This window comes from Gopherus evgoodei, chromosome 13 (assembly GCF_007399415.2).
Source record: "Gopherus evgoodei ecotype Sinaloan lineage chromosome 13, rGopEvg1_v1.p, whole genome shotgun sequence".
Classification (NCBI taxonomy): Eukaryota; Metazoa; Chordata; order Testudines; family Testudinidae; genus Gopherus; species Gopherus evgoodei.
The window spans coordinates 32,776,308-32,800,346 of record NC_044334.1 but is presented as its reverse complement, the minus strand read 5'-3'; the positions used below and the strand labels follow the sequence as shown (position 1 = coordinate 32,800,346).

At 49.8% G+C, this 24,039-nt stretch overlaps 1 non-coding gene and 1 pseudogene across 1 annotated transcript; both read right to left on the bottom strand.

Annotated features, from left to right (window-relative positions):
* Positions 1-11,479: 11,479 nt before the first annotated feature.
* Positions 11,480-11,552, bottom strand: TRNAV-AAC. The gene has a single exon. It is a non-coding gene; the product is annotated as a tRNA-Val (tRNA).
* Positions 11,553-20,662: 9,110 nt separating this feature from the next.
* LOC115661093 lies at positions 20,663-22,637 on the bottom strand (annotated as a pseudogene).
* Between the last annotated feature and the right edge of the window lie 1,402 nt (positions 22,638-24,039).

The following is a 24,039-nucleotide window of genomic DNA, read 5'->3' as shown; positions in this document are numbered from 1 at the left end:
GCAAACACATTCCAGAAAGGCATCTAGTCTTCATTGAATGACATCAGGAGATGGAGAATCCACCACTTTCCTTGGTAGCTTGTTCCTGTGGTGAATCATCCTCGCTGTTGAATATTTGTGTCTTATTTGTAATAAGAATTTGTCTCTTTTCACCTTCCAGCCACTGGGTCTTGTTATGTCTTTCTTTGCTAGATTAAAGAGCCCTTTAATACACAACCTTTTCTCTCCATTAAGGCCCTTCAACACTTCAATGAAGTCACCTTTCAATCTTCTTTTGATAAGCTAAACAGGTTGAGCTTGTTCAATAGCTCACTAGAAGGCATTTTTTCCAGCCCTCAGAGCATTTGTTATCAGAGTCCTGAACTTCAACTGGATGTGGTTCTTGTTCTTCTGCATAACATAGATCCTGGAGAAGAGGGAACTGCAAATGTACATTCATATGATATCTTTGTTTAATTGATGAAAACATAAACTAGACACAGAGGATTGGAACTGATTTCAGCTGATGGACAGCTTTGCTAGGTTTTTATGCATTTGAACAGTGAAATGTTGAGTGTTTACATTCATATCAAGCACCCTCTTATAGTGGAGCTCCTGAACATAATGGAGAAAGGAAATGAAAGTGTTTTCCTTTTTTTTAAAAAAAGGAAAGAAGGTTATAAGAGAACACTGGGGTTTGAACTAAGAACCACTAGAACAGCAATTAAGTCTGCTACCACTGAGCTATACCTCTATGACAATAGAAGTATAGAATTGTGATCTCCAGGACTTTGAAGGACAGACTCTGCTTCATCAAGGTCCTTTGCCATTCCCAGACCACAGGTGGTTTTAAAAATGGGGTTTGATTAAACTTCTTAAATGTGGTAAACACCACAGCTTGCACACCCACCGATATAGCTTCTCTCACTGACATAGCTGCCACCTCTTGGGAAGTGGACTAACTACACCCACAGGAAAACTCTCTCCCCTCAGCATAGAGCAGTGGTTCACAAACTGTGAGTCAGGACCCCAAAGTGGGATGTGACCCTGTTTTAATGGGGTTGCCAGGGCTGGCATTAGACTTGTTGAGACCTGGGACTGAAGCCAAAAGTCTGATCCCCACCACTCAGGGATGAATCCCTCAAGCTCTGGTTTTTTCCCTCCCCCAACTGGGGCAGGGCTCAGGCTTTGTCTCCTCTTCCTCTGCTCAGTGTGGAGGGGCTTGGAGCTTGGTCCCTCTTTCCAGGGCCATGTAGTAAGGTTTTTTTTTAGCAGAAGGGGGTTGCAGTGAAAGGAAGTTTGAGAAATCCTGGCATAGAGCCTCTGAATATGTCTACACTTGGTTCCCTGTGGCACTGTGGGTGATCAGACACTGAAAATACAGCTATGCAACCACCACACACCAGCCTTGCCTAACAGGCAAGAATCAAGCCTCCATGGAGAGATACCTGTTGTTTTTTAACCCATCTCCCTAAGCACTCAGCCACAACCACCTAACAGAGTGGCTTTTCTACACTATGGTTCTGTTCTCACTGAAGGGTCATTTCTAATTGTTTGTTCAGACCAGCATTAGGGGAAATGGTGCCCTGGGCAAAGCTTGCACTTTGGCACTTTTCCATTGCCCCTGGATGATCCCCACGCCCCCTTTACCGCTAGCTCCTGCACTCCCAAACCTTGCACCTCCTTCACCCCTAACTCCTGCCCCCCCTTTGGCCTTAACTCCCTGTGCTACCAGCCATTGCCTCTCTCCTGCAACCCTTTCACATGGTTCCAATGCTGGGGGCCCTGCACTTTTTCTCCCTTTCCCTGTGCTTTGGCATCACTAGCCCCTGATTAGTGAGTAGGGTTCAGTGGTTCCCAAAATGTGGGGCATGACTTGTAGGGGGACACAGAGGAACATTCATGGAGGCATCTCAGGGCCTGAGCCAGCCCCCATGGAGGGAGCACGGCTCAGCCCCACCTCTTCCCCAACCCCACCCTAAGCCTAGAATTCTGGCTTCTAGTTCAGCCTTAAGCCCCCTTAACCATCTGCACCCCTCTCCCCAGCAAGCAACAGCCCCACTCCCAACCCTGGTTCTTGACTGTGTCTTCTGAGTGTCCACAGCCATGGATAAGAGGGTACAGTGTGAAATGTTTGGGGACCACTGTTTTAGGGTGATGTTCTCAATTACTTCTATACAGTCCAATAAAAGCTATTCCTCACCCACCCACCCCTCCATCAGGACCAACTAGGGGTATGGCTACATTTGGAATTTCAAAGAGCTGCTGCGGCAGCGCTGCGGAACTGCTGCTGTGGCAGCGCTTTGAAGTGTGAGTGTAGTCAGAGTGGCAGCGCTGGGAGAGAGCTCTCCCAGCGCTGCATGTAAACCACATCCCTTACGGGTGTAGCGTGCAGCGCTGGGAGCCACGCTCCCAGCACTGCTGCCCTGATTACACTGACGCTTTACAGCGCTGTATCTTGCAGCGCTCAGGGGGGTGTTTTTTCACACCCCAGTTGCAGCGCTGTAAAGTGTGAGTGTAACCAAGCCCTAGGTTTGTTCTGCTGCCCTTCACTCATACAGGAAGGATAATAACATTTCATTCCATTCAATCCTAAAGTGATTTGTAACCCACCAAAACTGGTCATTTTGGGAAAGTGGCCCCATCATGCTGCATCGCTAGGCAGAGTAGGTGTGTCTATGCAAACACGGTCTGTTCCTGAAGTCTTTCCCCCAGCTCCTCACTAGATGTGAGGGGGGAGCTCATTCAGCCCCTGCTTCCTTTTGGTATTTAAAAACTCCTTATGGCCCTATCTCTGCTGGCCTTAGATTGCTCCTTCTCTCTTCTTCTTGCCAGCTCAGATGAGGTGGTCAAGTGGCTAAGGTGATAGACTGCTAATCCATTGTCTTCTGCAGGCATGGGTTCAAGTCCCATCCTCTTTGGATGCATTTAGTCTTCACTCCTCCTTTGTAGAAAGCCATCTCCTCCTTTGGCACAATGGCAGATCAAACAATGTTGCTTCTTGCAAACAAAAACCTACTCAGAACTCCCTTGCTTTAAATAAAATGTCTAAATCCCAGATTTCTTAGAAAAAAAAACAAAAAAACTCTAGTGCTGTATTTCTTAGCTTTTATCTCAAAAGGTAGCATCCTCATCATCTCCCCCAAATACCCTGGGACCTGCCCAAATTATTAAAATACCCTCAACCCAAGCAAGGCCAGAGCAGTGAACCAGAGCTAGTATCTGGGCCAAGCTGTTCTGAAGGAGGCAACTCCAACATTTTCTCCCTGCTTCCCTTGGCAAGGTCTGACTGAGAAAACAAAATTCCCCAAACTGAAAATTTTGCGCTGAGAAACCAGTACTAGTCTGTTTGGGGATTTTGGTTTGAAAGTATTATTGTTATTATTCGCTTCTGATTTCTGAATCAGTTCAGTTCAGTGTTTGTCCTCCAGATGTGTTTCCAGCTGCTGAATTGTGGGGAAGAGAGACCAAGTCATTATGTCTCTTCCCCTCTTTCATAGTTTCTTCCAGCTTGCTAGGAAGCTCCTTTGCTACAATGTGAGTCAAGCAGTGTCCATTGTCTCTGCGCTATCTCGGAGAAGCCTGCGTTGTACACGGTTCCTGGGATAGTCCTTGGGAGTGTGGATACCTTCAATGGGCCAGCAGCGAGTCTGGCTCCTCCCTTGTCGCCCCTGAAAGGCTGGTGGTGGGCATTTCTCAACCTCATAACATATCTCAGTAACGCACACATAGCAAAACTTCATAACTTCTCAACCAATGCTAGCACACACAATCCAACTAGATATTAATGTTCAACAGATCAAGACTTTAGAAATGATACCTCACACGGCAGACTTTGTACAAATCATATCACCATGATATGAGAGTGGTGAATATGGGACTTCCAGGTGCTGCTTTGAGCACAGTGTGCCGCACCTGGGCTTACACTGCAATGGAGCCGTACCCTTAGAGTCCATCTCTCCTGGGATAAAGATGGCAGCAGGGCTGGCCTGGGTCATCTGACTTGGGCTCATGGACGTAAAGCTGAGCGGCTAAAAACTGTGGTGCAGATATTTGTGTTCACACTGAAGCCTGGGTTCAGAAATCCTCGCCCCTCGTGGGGCCTCAGAGGTTGGGCTCAAGTCCATAGGTCTGCACTGCAACTGGGAGGGAGTTTAGCAAGTGAAAATGGTAAAACCGCATTGAAGGGACTGGACCACTGACCTATCAGCTCTTAACACCCAAACTTTCAGTAACTCTATTATCAGTGCCTGTGAGTGTAATTTAAATCACAGGTCCATCTAGCTCTGAAGCTTGCCTTCTGACAGTAGCCAATACCAGGTGCCCCAAAAGCCACTCCCAGAAGCACCACTGGAAGTTGAACCCAGGATCTTCTGTTTACAAAACAGGTACTTTAACCACCTAAGCCATGATGCCTGCTGTTAGTTAAAGCATCGTGTCTGCCCACACTGACTCTCTGACAAGCCTCACTGGGCCCTGACTAGTGTTGCTCGTGTTTGGCTTCTGTAAAGCAGAGAAGCAGGTGAAGTTTTGTTCCCAAGGCGTGTGTGTGATTCTTTGGACAGGTCTACACTACAAAATTAGGTTGGTGTAATTACATTACTTAGGCTGGCAATGCAGTTCTATCAACCTAATCCCAGTGTAGATAGTGGCTCAGCTGTCAGAACTTTCTGGAGCTATGAAAGGAGAGGGGCCCAGCCTCTGCAGCAGGAATGCAGGGCAGGAGAGTTCACGGCAGGCATTGTGGGATACTGGTGGAGGCCAGTTATGGCGATATAATGACCAGCAGCATTTACACTGACAATTTGTCACTTTAAGTTTGCTGCACAAAGCTCTAGGCCTCTGGTCAAGGTGGTTTTATTTTGTCACCAAAACAGGACAGTTTTGTAGCCAGACGTGGCATTGCAGTGTGTGCACCAGCCACAAGCTGCCAACTGAGGGAGTGTTGTGTGTTTTTCACACACCTGAGCAATATAATGATGCTGAAATAACTTTGTAGTGCAGACCTGGCCAAAGATTCACACACACACACACACACACACACACACACACACACACACACACACACACACACACACACACACCTTGCAAGGAAAACCTCACCTGCTCCTCTGCTTTGCAGAATCCAAACACATGCAAAGGTTGTCAGGCCCCAGTGGGGATGGCAGGGAGTCAGGTGTGGGCAGACACTGTGTTTTAGCCATAGGCAGGCACCATGGCTTGGCTGGCTAAAGCACCCCTCTTGTAAAGAGGAGATCCTGACTTCAACTCCCAGTAGTGCCTAGCTAATTAACTCTTGGGGCATCTGTATTGGCTACTGTCAGAGGACAAAACATAGAGCTAGATGGGCCTTTGGTCCAGCCCAGTATGGCTGTTTAAATTATACTCACAGGCACCGATAACAGAATTACTGAAAGTTAGGGAGTTAAGAACTGATAGGTCAGTGGTCCAGCCTGTCACAGATGATCCCCTCCCTCTGGGACAGCGGCAGGTCTGGGCTCTCACACCAAATGCTCATTGTGGCTGCCAGAATCTGTGAGCAGCTCATTTCATTTTCATCGAGGATTGAGTCCTGATTTGTGCACCGTGTATGAGAATGAAAATCCTAAACCACCCTTTGAAATAACAAAAGCAGCAGGACGTGTTATTGTCCCTGCCCCAAAGCAGACAGACCAATGGAGAAATGCCATTGAGTCCAGGGTAATACTCCACTGCCATTTTACCTTTTTGCTTGCTAAACTCCCTTCCAACCTTGAGGGCTCCCAGAGCCTGATACTGAGCTTGAGCTGAGATGTCTACAGTGCAAATTTACCATCCCATGGCCCTAGCATGGGAGCCTGCACTGGCACAGGGACAGCCCTGGGTGTTTCATTGTAGTGTGGACATAGCCTAGCATTATGTCTACACTACCATTAACACACCCAAGCCACTATTCTCAAACCCTGGGTCAGTTGATTCAGGCTTGTGGGGCTTGTGCTGCAGGTTTATAAAATTACAGTGTAGACACTTGGGCTTGAGCCCAGCCTCCAAGACCCCACGAGACGTGAGGGTCTCCAAACCTGGACTCCAGTCTGAGCCCCAGGAGCCCAAATCAGATCATCCAGGCCAGTGGGATTTTATCACAGTATAGATGCCCTCTTAGGGTATGTCTACACTGCAATGTAAGCCCAGGGTTAGCAGAAGTCATGTCAGCAGCCCCAACACATAAACCTAAATCATGAGGGAAAGACCCACCCCAAATAAGCTGGGCAGTGTCCTTCTCCCTACGGTTCATAAGTCCAGCAACCAAAAGTAATTTAACATGAGCCATCCCCTCTCTGCACCCCGCTCACAGCTGTTGTCCTTAGTCAGTGCAAGCCCAGAGGTGCCTCTGTACAGTTCATCTGCCATCCTGGGTGGAAAAGGGGGAAAATAAGAAGGCACCATACTCACTATGCTGTCGAGGGACTCACTCATCCCTCCACAGTCACCCTGTCCTAAAGTTGGTCTAACACCCACATTTTAGTATTGAGACCCAGACCCCAGCCCACTTGGCTTTGGAACCCCTGTCCCCTGCCTAGCAAGTGCTATTGAATTGAGGGTGAGTCCCTCAATCGGGATCTGCCAAGCACAGTTGTGCTGCCCTCAATTCACACAACAAGGATAACAACCCTTTATTTCTCCTGCCCGTATAACATGGAGACTGGGAATCCAAAACCAGCCAAAAGTGATCATTTCAGCAAGCAATCCAACATATTTCCAACATACTGTAAAATCCACATGCTGACTTATACACAAAACCTTGCAAGAAAATCTTCCTGAGGGGGTCTGAAGCACCTGCTGCTGGAGGGAAAGAGGGAGCTGTGGGTTGGGATTGAGGAGCAGTGTGAGGAGGAGGGGCCTGTGGGTTGGGATTGAGGGGCTCTGCGAAGAGGAGGGGCAGTGGGTTAGGACAGAAGAGAAGGGAGAAGAGGAGTAGGCTCTGGTTGGGAGTGAGGAGCAGTGTGCATAGGAGGGACTGAAGGTTGGGATTGAGGGGCACTGGGAAAAGAGGGGACATGGGTTTAGGCTGCAGAGCATCCTCGTTTAGGGATCCAGCAGGACACAGGAAGACAGCAGGTGATTCTAATTCCTTAGGGATATTCTGTATGTTCGTATGCGTGTGTGTGTGTAGGGAAGGAACATGCCATATGCCCAGAGGCCTTTATTCCTCCAGCCTGCAAGGACAGAGGGGCTGTCAGGAAGTTGCCCCTTCAAATCCACACACAAAAAGGTCCTTCTGAGAAAACGGAAAATCATGAAGAGAATAAGTAACATCAAAGAAGACAGTTTAAGGTCTTTGTGACTAGTTTGTCACCTAACCAGGGACTTGAACCCTGGACCCTCAGATTAAAAGACTGATGCTCTGCTAACTGAGCTAGCCCAGCTCACAAAGCAAAAGAGCAAGTTGTAGCAGAGGAGAAACTAGTCAAGAAAACAAGAGCAGGAAACAATAGGGGAAACCTGCTGCTCTCTCTGGCCTGGTCAACACTACGAGTTTATATCAAATTTAGCAGTGTTAAATCGCATTAACCCTGCACCTGTCCACACAATGAAGCCCTTTATATCGATATAAAGGGCTCTCAATACCAGTATCTGTACTCCTCCCCGGTGAGGGGAGTAGCGCTGACATCAGTATTGCTATTTCAGATTAGGGTTAGGGTGGCTGCAATTCAATGGTATTGGCCTCCAGATGCCATCCTACAGTGCACCATTGCAACCGCTCTGGACAGCAATCTGAACTTGGATGCACTGTCCAGGTTGACAGGAAAAGCCCTGCGAACTTTTGAATTTCATTTCCTCTTTGCCCAGCGTGGAGCGCCAATCAGCACAGGTGACCATGCAGTCCCAGAATCAAAAAAGAGCTCCAGCATAGACCGTATGGGAGATATTGGATCTGATCTCTGTATGGGAAGATTAATCTGTTCTATCAGAACTCGGTTCCAAAAGACGAAATGCCAAAGCATTTGAAAAAATCTCCAAGGCTATGATGGACAGAGGCCACAACAGGGACTCAACACAGTGCTGAAACTTAAGGAGCTGAGACAAGCATACCAGAAAACCAAAGAATGAAATGGACGCTCATGGAGGGAGGGGCGACTGACGACTGTAGCTATCCCACAGTTCCCGCACTCTCCAAAAACCATTTGAATTCTTGGCTGAGTTCCCAAAGCCTGAGGGGTCAAAAACATAGTCGCGGGTGGTTCAGGGTATATGTCATCGCCCCCCCTTCCCCATCCCCCATGAAAGCAAAGGGGAAAAAATCGTTTCTCACCTTTTTTCAATGTCACCGTGTGTCTACTGGATGCTGCTGTCAGATGTGATACTTCAGCGCTACACAGCAGCATCCCCTTCCCTTCCCTTCCCTTCCCTTGCGGACGGCAGACAGTACAGTAGGACTGGTATCCATCATCGTCGTCCCATGAGTGCTCCTGGCTGGCCTCGGTGAGGTCAGCCGGGGGTGCCTGGTCAATAATGGGAATGACTCCCAGGTCATTCTCTTCTTTAAGATTTGTCTAACGGAGATTCAGTCCTGCCTGGAATATCATAGCAGCTGGAGGCAGCCCTCCCCTCCCCTCTTTGAGCTCTGCTTGCAGAGGCAATAAAGTCAGTGTTGTTTCAAATTCCTGCATTCTTTATTACTTCATCACACAAATAGGGGGATAACTGCCACGGTAACCCAGGAGGGGTGGGGGAGGAGGGAAACAATGGGTGAGGTTGTTGCAGGGGCACCCCCTAGAATGGCATGCAGCTCATCATTTCTGCGGGATGTCTGGGGCTCTGACCCAGAGTAGCCGTTTGCCTCTCTGGTTCTTTAGTAGACTTGCCCAATAGTCTAGACAGGACTGACTCTCCCTATAGACAAAACTCAAAGAAGAGAATGACCTGGGGAGTCATTCCCATTTTTGTCCATGCGCCCCTGGCCAACCTCACCGAGGCTGGTCAGGAGCACCCATGACAGCAATAGACGGTACAGTGTAACTGTCATTGTCAACTTGCAAAGCAGCAAACAGGATAGAATGGCTGGTAACCATCTTTGCTAACTTGCAAAAGGCAAGGGGATGCTGCTGTGTAGCGCTGCAGCACCGCATCTGTCAGCACCATCCAGTAGACATATGGTGACAGTGAAAAAAGGCTGAACAGGCTCCATGGTTGCCGTGCTATGGCGTCTGCCCAGGCAATCCAGGGAAAAGGGAGTGAAATGATTGTCTGCCGTTGCTTTCACGGAGGGAGGACTGAGTGATGACATTTACCCAGAATCACCCACGACACTGTTTTTGCCCCTTCTGGCATTGGGATGGCAACCCAGAATTCCAATGGGCAGGAGAGACTGCAGAAACTATGGGATAGCTATGGGATAGCTACCCACAGTGCAACGCTCCGGAAATTGACACTAGCCTCAGTACATGGATGCACACCACCGAATTAATGTGCTTAGTGTGGCCGCATGCACTCGACTTTACACAATCTGTTTCAAAAAATTGGTTTCTGTAAAATCGGAATAATCCCATAGTGTAGACATACCCTGTGATTAACAACTTTGGTGACTAATTGAAAGGCTGATGGTTCAAACCCAAGTGAAGATGGGGGTGGTTTTTTTTTAGTGATGAGAATCCAGTACATTTTAACAGGCAGAAAATCGCCTCAATGCTGCTCTAGCCTCATTGGGCAAGCATAAGTAGCACTGTTGCCAGATGCATTGGTGGTATAGTGGTGTGCATAGCTGTCTTCCAAGCAGTTAACATGGGTTTGATTCCCAGCCAGTGCTATGATATGATGTTCTCTCCTCTGGGCATTGGTTTAATTTCAGTCACATTGTATCAGTTTATCAATGGAATGCAAGAATCAATGTTATGCAACACACAATGGAGGAAGAAAGGGGTGGGACTATACAATGAGCTGTTGGAGTTATCCTTGTATTACAATGTTTGGTTTATTTTTTTTAAAACTTCCTTTACTTCCCTCTCACTTTTAGACTCAGAGCCTTTAAGGTCAGAAGGGGCCAGCGTCATCATCTAGTCCGACCTGCTGCACCTTACAGGCCAAAAGACCTCCCTCCCCTCCTGTAATAGACCCGGGAGGGGAGGCAGCTCTGTGCACTGCCCCTACCCCAGGCAGCACATGGACAACCTCTGTTCCCCTCCCCCAATGGGTGTGCAGAGATGTGCCAGCAGCACTAACGTGGCTTCCTGCCCACTCTACCTCCGTCCCTCCGTGCCACTCCCAGAAATGGCCGGCATGTCACAGCATCCCCTGGGGTGGAGGGAATGTCTCCATTCACTGCCCCTTCCCCGAGTACCAACTCTGCAGCCCCATTGGCCAGGAACAGCAGCCAATGGGAGCTCTGGGGACAGCGCCTGCAGGCAGCGGCGCACAGAGACCCCCTGACATGGCCCACCTAGGAGTTGCTGATGCAAGGTTGTGTGTACTGGTCACTTTGAGAGCTGTACTGCCAGGGGTAAGTGCCACCCCTCCTGCACCCCAACCCCCTCCCCTAGCGCAAAGCCAGCACCCCGCACCCAAATTTCCTCCCATAGCTTTGCTTGTCTTCCTTTCACCCAGAACCATCCTTCTTCTCTTGGGATGCAAGTCACACAAAGGAAGCCAGCAGGAAGAGCCGGCCTCCATACGCCAACCTCCAAGGGCAGAGGAGACCAAGCCACAAGGCTTCAAAAGGTGACTGGCCCAGACCCTCTAGCTTTCCCCTGCTGATGCCAAGCCTTTTTCCCAGCTCATTTCACCACCCTCTTCCATGCAGAGGTTGGGGTTATCACAGGTGTTACCCAAAATTGGGCCAGCTAGTAAGCGTAGGGAGGACTAATGACCCACCAGAGTTTGGTAGAAAGCAGCAGGTTTACTATACTGACAGCTAAGCTCAAAATAAGCGGGGTGGGGGCTCACACTTGCACTCGCATACTCACGCTCCCAGGACTGGCATGGCACTGGAAATGTCAGGATTCTGCAAGGTAAGTGTCCCACAGTGCAGCTATGGACGGTGCGATGATGGTAAGTCTTCCTGAGGCACAATGAAATACAACGCAGAGAACCACTGGCCAGGCGGTCCAGGCAAAGGGCATTCACTGGAGGTACAAGCTTGTGAGTGCTCTCCTGAGCACATGGTCCCTTCCCCTTTTAAGGGCCTGCACCTCATAGCCTGCAACTAGAAATGACTTGGCTGCATCTGGTTGGTCACACTCCACCTTGGGCAGTGTCCATGCTCTGGGTGTGTGAGTGCTGCCTAATTAGAGTCCCAGACACCTTGTCTTGCTGGGAGCTCTTCTGCTCTTCAACCAGAACATTCATCCCATGAGCATTCCGGGAGGGAGCAGGAGGGGAAAAGCCACTTCACAGCCATTCAGAGAGGGAGAGAAGACAAAAGTGGGAGCCGGGGAAGTATAACAGACCTTTTGAGCATACAAATCACTGCTGCTCCTACAACAGCAGAGACAGGCCAGTAGGAGCTGGGAAAATTAAGCCTTCGTGTTTCTGCCTGGTTTTGAAGCAGGGACCTTTTGCGTGTTAGGCAAATATGATAACCACTACACTACAGAAACTCTGTCAGAGGGTTCTGCCCTTCCCTTCATAAGCACATAAGAATGTCCATACACACTATAACGAGAGTGAGCAGTTAAGGTGAGCTATTATCAGCAGGAGAAAAAACTTTTTGTAGTGATAATCAGGATGGCCCATTTCCAGCAGTTGACAAGAAGGTGTGAGTAAGAGTAGGGGGACAAATAAACATGGGGAAATAGTTTGACTTTGTGTAATGACACATCCACTCCCAGTCTTTATTCAAGCCTAATTTAATGGTGTCCAGTTTGCAAATTAATTCCAATTCAGTAGGTCTCTCGTTGGAGTCTGTTTTTGAAGGTTATTTATTGTAATATTGCAACTTTTAGGTCTATCATCGAGTGACCAGGGAGTTTGAAGTGTTCTCCAGCTGGTTTTTGAATGTTATAATTCTTGACATGTGATTTGTGTCCATTTATTATTTTACACAGAGACTGTCTGGTTTGGCCAATGTACATGGCAGAGGGGCATTGCTGGCACATAATAGCATATATCACATTAGTAGATATGCAGGTGAATGAGCCTCTGATAGTGCGGCTGATGTGATTAGGTCCTATGATGGTGTCCCCTGAATAGATATGTGGACAGAGTTGGCAACAGGCTTTGTTGCAAGGATAGGTTCCTGGGTTAGTGTTTATGTTGTTGGGTTGCTGGTAGGTATTTGCTTCAGGTTGGGGGGCTGTCTGTAAACAAGGACTGGCCTGTCTCCCAAGATCTGTGAGAGTGAGGGATTGTCCTTCAGGATAGGTTGTAGATCCTTGATGATGCACTGGAGAGGGTTTAGTTGGGGGCTGAAGGTGACGGCTAATGGCGTTCGGTTACTTTCTTTGTTGGGCCCGTCCTGTAGTAGGTGACTTCTGGGTACTCTTCTGGCTCTGTCAATCTGTTTCTTCACTTCAGCAGGTGGGTATTGTAGTTGTAAGAACATTTGATAGAGATCATGTAGGTGTTTGTCTCTGTCTGAGGGGTTGGAGCAAATGCAGTTGTATCTTAGAGCTTGGCTGTAGACAATGGATTGTGTGGTGTGGTCTGGATGGAAGCTGGAGGCCTGTAGGTAAGTACAGCAGTCAGTAGGTTTCCAGTATAGGGTGGTGTTTATGTGACCATTGCTTATTAGCACTGTAGTGTCCAGGAAGTGGATCTCTTGTGTGGACTGGTACAGGCTGAGATTGATGGTGGAATGGAAATTGTTAAAATCAAGGTGGAATTCCTCAAGGGCTTCTTTTCTGTGGGTCCAGATGATGAAGATGTCATCAATATAGCGCAAGTAGAGTAGGGGTGCTAGGGGAAGAGAGCTGAGGAAGCATTGTTCTAAGCCAGCCATAAAAATGTTGGCATACTGTGGGGCCATGTGAGTACCTATAGCAGTGCCGCTGACTTGAAGGTATACATTGTCCCCAAATGTGAAATAGTTGTGGGTGAGGACAAAATCACAAAGTTCAGCCACCAAGTTTGCCGTGACATTATTGGGGATACTGTTCCTGATGCTTGTAATCCATCTTTGTGTGGAATGTTGGTGTAGAGTGCTTCTACCTCCATAGTGGACAAGATGGTGTTTTCTGGAAGATCACCAATGGACTGTAGTTTCCTCAGGAAGTCAGTGGTGTCTCAAAGATAGCTAGGAGTGCTGGTAGAGTAGGACCTGAGGAGGGAGTCTACATAGCCAAACAATCCTGCTGTCAGGGTGCCAATGCCTGAGATGATGGGGCATCCAGGATTTCCAGGTTTATGGATCTTGGGTAGACGATAGAATACCCCTGGTTGGAATTCTAGGGGTGTATCTGTGCAGATTTGTTCTTGTGCTTTTTCAGGCAGTTTCTTGAGCAGATGGTGTCATTTCTTTTGGTAACTCTCAGTGGGATCAGAGGGAAATGGCTTGTAAAATGTGGTGTTAGAGAGCCGCCTAGCAGCCTCTCGTTCATATTCCGACCTATTCATGATAACGACAGCAAATCCTTTGTCAGCCTTTTTTATTAGGATGTCAGAGTTGTTTCTCACATAAATTTGATAGTCTCTAAGGTGCCACAAGTACTCCTCGTTCTTTTTGCTGATACAGACTAACATGGCTTCCATTCTGAAATCTCTTAATTTATCTAGTTCTCTTTTAAACCCTGTTATAGTCCTAGCCTTCACAACCTTCTCAGGCAAAGAGTTCCACATGTTGACTGTGTCTGTTTGAAGAAGAACTTCCTTGTATTTGTTTTAAACCTGCTGCCTATTAATTTCATTTGGTAGCCCCTAGATCTTATATTATGGGATGAAGTAAATAACTTTTCCTTATTCACTTTCTCCACACCATTCATGATTTTATGTACCTTTATCATATCCCCTCTTAGTCTTCTATTTTCCAAGCTGAAAAGTTCTAGTCTCTTTAATCTTTCCTCATATGGGACCCATTCCAAACCCCTAATCATTTTAGTTGCCCTTCTCTGAACCTTTTCTAATGCCAGTATATCTTTTTTGAAATGAGGAGACCACATCCTTATGCAGTATTCAAGATGTGGGTGTACCATGGATTTATATAAAGGCGTAAGATATTCTCTATCTTATTCTCCTTTTTTTAATGATTCCTAACATCCTGTTTGCTTTTTTGACTGCTGCTGCACGCTGCATGGTCGTCTTCAGAGAACTATCGATGATGACTCCAAGATCTTTTTCCTGATTAGTTGTAGCTAAATTAGCCCCCATCGTATTGTATGTATAGTTGGGGGTATTTTTTCCAATGTGCATTACTTTACATTTATCCACATTAAATTTCATTTGCCATTTTGTTGCCCAATCACAGTTTTGTGAGATCTCTCTGAAGTTCTTCACTGTCTGCTTTGGTCTTAACTATCTTGAATAGTTTAGTATCATCTGCAGACTTTGCCACCTCACTGTTTACCCCTTTCTCCAGATCATTTATGAATAAGTTGAATAGGATTGGTCCTAGGACTGACCTTTGGGGAACATCACTAGTTACTCCTCTTCATTCTCAACACACCGTTGGGTGAACCTGGAGAAAGAGGTGGCAGCCCTTCGATAGGTCAGCTGGTAGAGCAAAGGACTGGAGCCGGCACTCAGGAAGTCATCCTGACGTCACCCTTCTGACTCCAGCTTGAAGGAGAGCTTCTTTGTCTTCCCCTTGCTGTCAGAGCAAGAGAAGAAAGAAAGGTCAGGTGGGCCAACTTGGTGCACAAGTCCATGCTGTCTTTTCTTGCTTGGGAGCCTGAAATGAGGGACTCGTGGTGGTTAAAGGCACTGCTGTGCTTCCAGAAAAAAAGCCCACTGCTGCACACAAAGAGCATACCAAAGCATGAGAGTGAAGCAGGGACCTCTATATTGTCAGTCTAACACTCTCCCACTGAGCTGAGTCAGCACCTGAATGGCACTTTTTGGGCCTGCTGCTTCTCTGTCTGGGATGTTTTTGTCAGCCCTAGCACACAAAAAGGGCATCATTGTGAGCGCCCACGAAGGCAAGATGAATTTTTGCCTGCCTTGCTCAGCTTGACTTGCTTCCTAACCCCATTCCTGCCTTAGATCCTGGGTTACCTAGTGGCTGAAGATGATCCTCTGTCTCAAGCGGTGCCAGAGCCTGACACAGTGCCCCTGGGCAGCCTTTGCTCTGCACATGCTGACCGTGCACATTTGCAAATACTTTAAAGCACCTGTCAGTAAGTTCTGGGGACAGTTGCTCACCTTCAGAGGAAGCTCCCTAAAATTGGGCTATCACACCCAGTGGTACATTGACCTCTGTTCAGATTGAGCCAAAGGGGGAGGGGCCTCGCTGCTGTGGCCGCTGGTGCTGTGAGGGCAGCCACTGTTGTGGATGAAGTAATCCTGCAAGCACCTTCCACCTAGCCACCCACTGAAAATCCTGTAGGGTGTAAGGTGGGAATAGAAGAACACTGGCGAGGGGGGGGGGGAAGACTTCCTAACCTCCTAATCAGCAGGTAAGTATGCCCAGTGGTCTGTGATCGGATGATACATGGATTGGGATCTGAGTTACTATAGAGAATTCTTTCTTGGGTGCTGGCTGGTGAGTCTTGCCCACATGCTCAGGGTTTAACTGATAGCCATATTTGGGGTCAGGAAGGAATTTTCCTCCAGGGCAGATTGGCAGAGGCCCTGCAGGTTTTTCGCGTTCCTCTGCAGCCTGGGGCACGGGTCACTTTCTGGAGGATTGTCTGCAGCTTGAGGTCTTCAAACCACAATTTGAGGACTTCTATAACTCAGACATAGGTTAGGGATTTGTTATAGAAGTCGATGGGTGAGATTCTGTGGCCTGCATTGTGCAGGAGGTCAGACTAGATGATCATAATGGTCCCTTCTGACCTTAAAGTCTATGAATCTATGAGTCTACTCCTCTCCCTTCTGCCACCATCAGCCATCCCATACCCGGTGCTGCATCCGGTGGGGTCAAAAAAAATACGGCCATATCGGAAGAGTCAGTTGGGTACTTTGCGGTTGCCCCACCATTCCCCTCGGGCCTGACCTGCCCTCCTGCTCAGCAACGACTGAAAATGGAAACACAAAAAAGTAGAGCCGTACAAGGCTTCAAAGCCCACCAGGCCCAACCCCCCTTCTAATACGGCAGTGTTAAGGTTACTCCCCCACTCTGAACTTTAGGGTACAGATGTGGGGACCTGCATGGACACTTCTAAGCTTAATTACTAGCTTAGATTTGGTAACACAGCCACCATTCAGAAATTTCAGTGTCTGGGACACTTTCTGTCCCCCTAAAACCTTCCCCTCCCTGGGCAGCCTTGAGAGGCTTTTTTACCAAGTTTCTGGTGAACACCGATCCAACCTCTTGGATCTTAACACAAGGAGAATTTAACCATCCCCCCCTCCTTTCCCCCACCAATTCCTGGTGAGTCCGGATCCAATCCCCTTGGATCTTAAAACAAGGAAAAATTAATCAGGTTCTTAAAAAGAAAGCTTTTAAATAAAGAAAGAAAGGTAAAAATCATTTCTGTAAAATCAGGATGGAAAATACTTTACAGGGTAATCAGATTTATATAGCCCAGAGGAACCCCCTCTAGCCTTAGGTTTAAAGTTACAGCAAACAGAAGTAAAATCCTCTCAGCAAAAAGGAACATTTACAAGTTGAGAAAACAAAAATAAGACTAACACGCCTTGTCTGGCTGTTACTTACAAGTTCGAAACATGAGAGACTGATTCAGAAAGATTTGGAGAGCCTGGATTGATGGTCCCTCTTAGTCCCAAGAGCGAACAACCCCCAAAACAAAGAGCACAAACAGAAGCCTTCCCCCCACCAAGATTTGAAAGTATCTTGTCCCCTTATTGGTCCTTTGGGTCAGGTGTCAGCCAGATTTCCCGAGCTTTTTAACCCTTTACAGGTAAAAGGATTTTGGTGTCTTTGGCCATGAAGGATTTTATAGTATTGTACACAGGAGGGCAGTTCCCTTCCCTTTATAGTTATGACAGGCAGAAAAGCCGCACTTCTCCTGACTAGGTAGGGACGTCCTATTGCCCCACAAGAGGTGGAAGGCCATCGTGTCCGGTCTCAGCAGCACTTGTGGAGCAGGGGGAAACACATGGCTGAGGAAATTCCCCACAGATGGGTCTTGAGCATCACAACCTTGTAGGTAATGACAAGGTCCACTTACGCCACTGGCGAAACCATTCCTCACAGGCCAGCAACCATTTCTCCCAGTTTGCATTCCCCACCTCGTCCCAACCGAATGCTAGAAGGCCCATGTCAGAAACAGATAGTTAAGAGTTAATAGAACAGGAGTACTTCATGTCTCTTTTGCCTGTAAAGGGTTAACAAGTTCAGTAAGCCTGGCTGTCACCTGACCAGAGGACCAATCAAGGGGACAGGATACTTTCAAATCTTGAGGGAGGGAAGTTTTTGTGTGTGCTGTTAGTTTTTGGTTGTTGTTCTCTCTGGGTTCTGAGAGTGACCAGACATGCAACCAGGTTTCTATCCAATCTCTCTGATACAGTCTCTTATATGTCCAGAATAGTAAGTACTAGGTAGATAAAGCAAGTTAGACTTATGTTTTTTTTTATTTGCAAATGTGTATTTGGCTGGAAGGAGTTCAAATGTGTATTTGGCTGGAAGGAGTTCAAATTTGTATTTTGCTGAAAGGATTTTAATTTGTACTTGTATACTTAGGCTGGGAGGGTATTCCCAGTGTCTATAGCTGAAAGACCCTGTAACATATTCCATCTTAAATTTACAAAGATAATTTTTACTGTTTTTTCTTTCTTTAATTAAAGCTTTTCTTGTTTAAGAACCTGATTTTTTTTTTATTCTGGTGTGAGATCCCAGGGGACAGGGTCTGGATCCACCAGGGAATTGGTGGGGAGAAAGGAGGGAAGGGGGAGAGAAAGGTTAATTTCTCTCTGTGTTAGGATTACTTTCTCTCTCAGGGAGAGTCTGGGAGGGGGAGAGATAAGGAGGGGGAAGTGAATTTTCTTCTCTGTTTTGAGATTCAAGGAGTTTGAATCACAGTGATCTTACAGGGTAACCCAGGGAGGGGAAGCCTGGGAGAGACAACGGGGGGAAAGGGTTTACTTTCCTTGTGTTAAGATCCAGAGGGTCTGGGTCTCGGGGGTCCCCAGGCAAGGTTTTGGGGGGACCAGAGTGTACCAGGCACTGGAATTCCAGGTTGGTGGCAGCGCTACAAGTTCTAAGCTGGTAATTGAGCTTAGAGGAATTCATGCTGGTACCCATCTTTGGGACGCTAAGGTTCAGAGTGGGGAATTAGACCATGACAGCCCAGCCATCAGCCTGCCCACTCTTGCAGCCCTCCTCTTCCACCCTCACTGGTAGGGGGGAGTATTGAGCCTCTCTCCCTTAGACCCTTTAGCATTCCTGGGGAACACCAACACCGCCCAAGTGACTTTGGGCCAGTAGATCAACCAATAGGGCTGCCTCCTAGGCCAGGCTGCAGCCCAGCTTCAGGACTCAGAGGAAATGGAGCTCACATCCCTAGGAAACTTGAGCCACACACAGTATTCATGCAAAACAGAAAAACTCACATAGACTCAACAGTAAGACACACATAACCCCCCCCACACACACTTTGTCACACTGATGTTTTAGATTCCTGCTGTCTCTGTCTTGGTACATCATTTCACTCCACTTCTCTATACTAGCCTATCTTTTTTTCTTTCTCTCTAGTCTGTTCCAAGTCTGGCCGGCCTTAAAAATGACTCAGCTCTGTTATACGCTGTACTCGGCGCCACAGAGCTCAAACCCATCCCCCACAGCCCCCCATCCCCTGCCACAGTTCTCACCAAATCCATTCCCCACAGCTGCACCACAGCCCCCCCATCCGCTATCACAGTGCTCAGACATATCCCTACCATCCTCACCACAGTCCATCCCCTACTACAGACCTCAAACCCATCCCCCACAGCCCCCCACCCACCACAGCCCCCTGCCACAGAGCTCAAACCCATCCCCCACAACCCCACCGTGTCCTGCCATAGCACTCAAACCCGTCCCCCACAGACCCACCACAGCCCCACGTGCCCTACCACAGCCCTCAAACCCATTCCCCCACGGCCCCATCACAGCCCCCATCCCCTGTCATAGCAGTTAAACCCACCCACCACAGCCCCCCCATCCTATATCACAGCCCTCAAACCCGTCCCCCACAGCCCCACCACAGCCAGCTCATTCCCTGCCACAACCCTCAAATCCATCCCCCAGTGCCCCATCACAGCCCCCCGTGCCCTGCCACAGCTCTCAAACCCATCCCCCATGTGAGCCCCACTGACACCAGTGGGGGTGGCACAGACAGGCCCAGTGGCAGGGGATGCTGGGCGGAGTCAGGGGAGCTCCAGTCTCCCCTGATGATGTTGGCATGGGGGGGGGCTGACTGCCGTGGGGCCCTGAGGCTGATGGGGCTGAGGGCATCTCTGGGAGGGGAAGGGTGGGGCCCTCGCTGCCATGGGGTTCCTTACAAATGAGGGGGAAACATGGAGCCTTCTCTGTCCACTGCATTCCCCCCAGTAGCAGGAGGATTATGCTTTCTCCTTCTCTCCCTGGTGAAGGGACCCCCAGTGCCCAGCTGGAGTGGGTGGAGGAGGAAGAGGAGGAGCAGGTGTCCCCTGAACAAGCCACCATCAGGGTCGTCCAGCAGCAACTCCAGGGCAGAGCTGTGGTACAAAAATCCCCCAGCTGCACTGCCAACGAGCCTGTCCTGCCTCTTGTTCCATCCCCACCCAGGTGGGGGGGGTCTTGTACCAGAGAATCCCTCACCCCCAATGGGAGGACACAGCTCCTCTGCTATCTGACACCCCAAAGTGGGGGCATTTGTCCCACACAGGCCAAGGTGTCTGCTCCCCGCAGACACTGTCCAAGTTACAACCCCTGTCTGTGCAGGGCGACACTGGTTTCGGGAAGGGGAGGCTTTCCCTGTCGAACCCCATGGAGGTCCTGAGCCCTGGAGCTGGTTTGGGTTGGGCAGGGAGGTCCCAATGTAACAGGCTCTCTCTCTCTCCTCCCACCCCACTCCTAGTTGGTGGAGGACAGGGCCAAACAGCTCTGCTTCCTCCAAGCTGTCCTGAGTCTATGTTTCTCGGCCCTTATTGAGAGCATTGCGGTGAATGGGACCCCCATGCTCAGCCCCTGGGGTGAGGGAGCCAGACATTGGAGGAAGAGTTAGTGGGGCCGGATGGGGAAGCAGAGGACAGGGGATCCTGGGGCTGAGGGCTGGGGAGCAGGGAAGGGGACAATTGTGACACTGATCAGGAGCTGACAGTGGGGGAATTGTAAGCCCAGAGGGAGGGAAGGGAGGAATTGGGTGGGAGAGGAGGAAAGAAGTTTGAAGGATGGGCTTCTCTGCTCCAATTAACACAGTGACTATGATACAGGTACTCGAATGTCACAGTATTTCATCCCTTTTGAGTCATCCCTACAAGCAGGTGAGATCTACCAGGAAAGTCCTCTGCCAGGTGGCCAAGCACTTTCTGCAGGAAGCATCATACCACACACTGGCTTACATCCTCTTTGGGCAACTCCTGTTAACAGAAAACAGGTCTAGGAACCTGATGGCAACTTGCTGTGCCCTAGTTTGAAGTCCAGTATCCCATTCCTGCTTGGGGACAGTTCCTTCATCAGCTATCAAGGGGTTCATTCGTCTTGCTTGTCAAGCAAGGCCTCTCTCTCATCAGAAGTGTGAGGTCTTCTCTTCTGATAGGCAAGGAACTGGAAGGACATAATCACATCAAGAGACAGAACCCCCAGGCTGCCAATCAGTCAGGGAAGGTGATGAATGATGTAATTGCCTTCAGCTTGCACTGGGTCTGGGTTCTTCAGAAGCACACTTATTCCACACAGCGAGTTCCCCAGCATCACCAAAGCAAAAAGATAGTATGACACCCCTTCGGTAGATTTCCTCTTGAAATTAATGTAGATCTGGGGCCATGGGTGGCAAGTTTGAAAAATTTTGGTGGTGCCCAGAACCCGGCCCCCCGAACTCCGCCCCCCCCCAAACTCTGACCCCACCAGCCTAAGGCTCTGGGGGGGGGGGTTTGGGGGGAGGTATGGAGTGCAGATCCTGGGTTGGGGATTAGGGTGCAGGAGGAGTGCAGGCTCTGGGATGAAGTTCGGGTGCAGCCTCTGGGCTGGGGGTGGGGGTGTAGGAAGGGGTGAGGAGTGCAGGCTCTGGAAGGGAGTTTGGGTGCTGGGTGCAGGCTCCGAGCTGGGGTAGGGGGTGGGTGTGCAGGAGGGGGTGAGGGGTGCAGCCTTTGGAATGGAGTTTGGGTGCAGACTCTGGGCTGGGGGTGGGGGTGTAGGAAGGGGGAGGTGGTGCATGCTCTGGGAGGGAGTGCACGCTCTGAGAGGGAATTTGGGGATAGGGAGTGCAGAGGTGAGGGCTGTGGGGCTGAGGATGAGGGATTCATGATGCAGGAGGGGGCTCAGGGCTAGGGCAGAGGGTTGCGGTGTGGGATGAGGGCTGTGAGGATGAGGGGTTCATGATGGGAGGCTCAGGGCTGGGGCAGAGGATCAAGGTGCAGGGGGATGAGGCTTGGGGCTGAGGATGAGGGGTTTATGTTGTGGGGGGGCTCAGGGCTGGGAGCAAAGGATTAGGGTGCAGGGGGATGAGGGCTCTGGCTGGGGGATGAGGGGTTCATGATGCAAGAGGGGGCTCATGGCTATGGCAGAGGTTTGGGGTGTGGGGTGAGGGCTGTGGGCTCATGATGTGGGGGGCTCAGGGCTGGGGCAGAGGATTAGGGTGCAGGGGGATGAGGGGTTCATGATGCAGGAGGGGGCTCAGGGCTGGGGCAGAGGATTAGGGTGAGGGGGGATGAGGGCTCTGGCTGGGGATGAGGGGTTCATGATGCAGGAGGGGGCTCAGGGCTGGGGCAGAGGATTGGGGTGCAGGGGGATGAGGGCTCCAGCTGGGGATGAGGGTTTGGGGCATTGGGGAGGCTCAGGGCTAGGGCAGGGGAAGGGCAGCCTGCCTTGCCAATAGCGGCTGGCAGGCAGTAGGACCCTGGGGCAGCAAACAGCAGTTCTGCAGGGAGCAGATCACTGGCAGCGCAAGCAGGCAGGGGAGAGACCCACGCTGATATCTGTCAGGCAGGGACACGGCGGGGGAGGAGGGGGGACATGCGGGGGGGGTGGCAGGCAGGGGCTGGGACCTGCTCCAGGCAGGGATGCAGCGGGGAGGGGCGGGGGGAGAGACCCGCGGGGGCCAGGGCCCAATCCAGGCAGGGCCGGGGGAGAGACCCAGCTCCAAATATTGCTGGAGCAGGGCACCCAGCCCTGAATATTCCTGGAGCCCGGGCACCTCGAGCCCATATAACCCGCCGCCTATGTCTGTAGCACTTGGGAGAACAGATACAACAAGGAGGAGATAGAGCCAACAGTGAAGCCAATGATTTCCTTCTTGGAAAGGCTCACATCCAGCTCCATCCACTGTGGCAAACAGAAGAGTCCTCCCTCTAAATGTCACTGTTTCAACTGTGGAGCCAGCTCTGCCCAGCAAGGCTGTTGCTGACACCGTTCCCAGAAAAACGAAGGCAAAGGCCTTCCCCAAGTTTGATGGATGGGAGGAATGGGGGGCCCAGCTGGTTGGGGGTGGGCTGTTTCTGCAGAGCATTTTGGGTTCCATCCTGGGAAGTGTCTGTGGGTCTCTGGGGCCTGAGCAAGGCCAGCTCTAGCAATTTTGCTGCCCCAAGCATGGCGGCATGCTGCGGGGGGCGCTCTGCTGGTTGCTGGGAGGGTGGCAGGCGGCTCCGGTGGACCTCCCGCAGGCATCCCTGCGGGGGGTCCGGTGGTCCCGCGGCTCCGGTGGACTTCCCGCAGGTGTGCCTGTGGATGCTCCACCTGAACCGCGGGACCAGCGGACCCTCCATAGGCACGCCTGCGGGAGGTCCACCAGAGCTGCCTGCCACCCTCCCAGCAACCAGCAGAGCGCCGCCCACGGCATGCCGCCCCAAGCACACACTTGGTGCGATGTGGCCTGGAGCTGGCCCTGGGCCTGAGTCTCACACACAGTTTTGTTTCCTTGGGGTCTCCCAGGAGCTGATTGAAAATCTCCTCATGGTGTTCGAGCCAAGCTGCATTGTGTCCAGCTCCATAGCTGCGGTTTACAATCTCAGGTACCAGGACCCTCCCATCCAGCTGCCCTAACCCTTGTGCTGATCAGGCCCAGAGCCCGGAGTCACAGATCCTTCTCCTCTTAGGTTATCCCCAGCTGTGGCTGTTCGCATCCCCCAGCAGGGGAGGCGGGAACGTCCCCTCTTCCGTGGATGGGGATTTGATTTCTCTCCAGTAAAGAAAGAGTGGCCACAGGTAGGGGATCACTGCGAGGGATGGGGTCATGTCCATGGCAATGCCAGTGCCACTTTGGAATCTCGCCTCCTGCAGGCTCTTCTTTACGGAATCTTAGGAATGGAGCAACTCCTTTAATTGTCCAATAGGTACATTCCTAGGGATTAAAGTAAAGAAACAGTGAAAGTACATGGCAATAAAGATTGTCCCTTTTATGTCTTAAGGCAGGTATTGGTCCCTGGGAAGGGAGGTGGAAGGATGCCATATCTTATACAGACATGTACCAATTTTCATAAACACAAGGTTGGATCTGTGGGAAGAACGTCTCCCTACAGAAGAGACTAACACAATAACAACAGGGATCCTTTGTTCAATCTGAAACATTAGATGAAACATAATTAATCAGTTATTGCTTCAACATCTGCCATTTCTACTGACCAAGGATATCTTAGCAAAGGCAGTTATTTTGTTTACCCCAGCTTTCTCTTAGCTAATCACTATTTGTTAGGCCTCTGGTCTCTTGACCAAACTCTGGACTTTGGGGCTAAAAAAAGAGCTGGCACAATCCATAGACCAGGTTGTTATATAAAATGCACATGGATTTTAACCCTTCACTAAGCTTGAGCTGAAGAGTCATGAGACACTCGTTGATGTCCATGGGAAGCTCCAAAAGCCGACTGGTGATATTATTTTTGATGGCAAAGCCAATCCTGTGACTGCATCTCTCT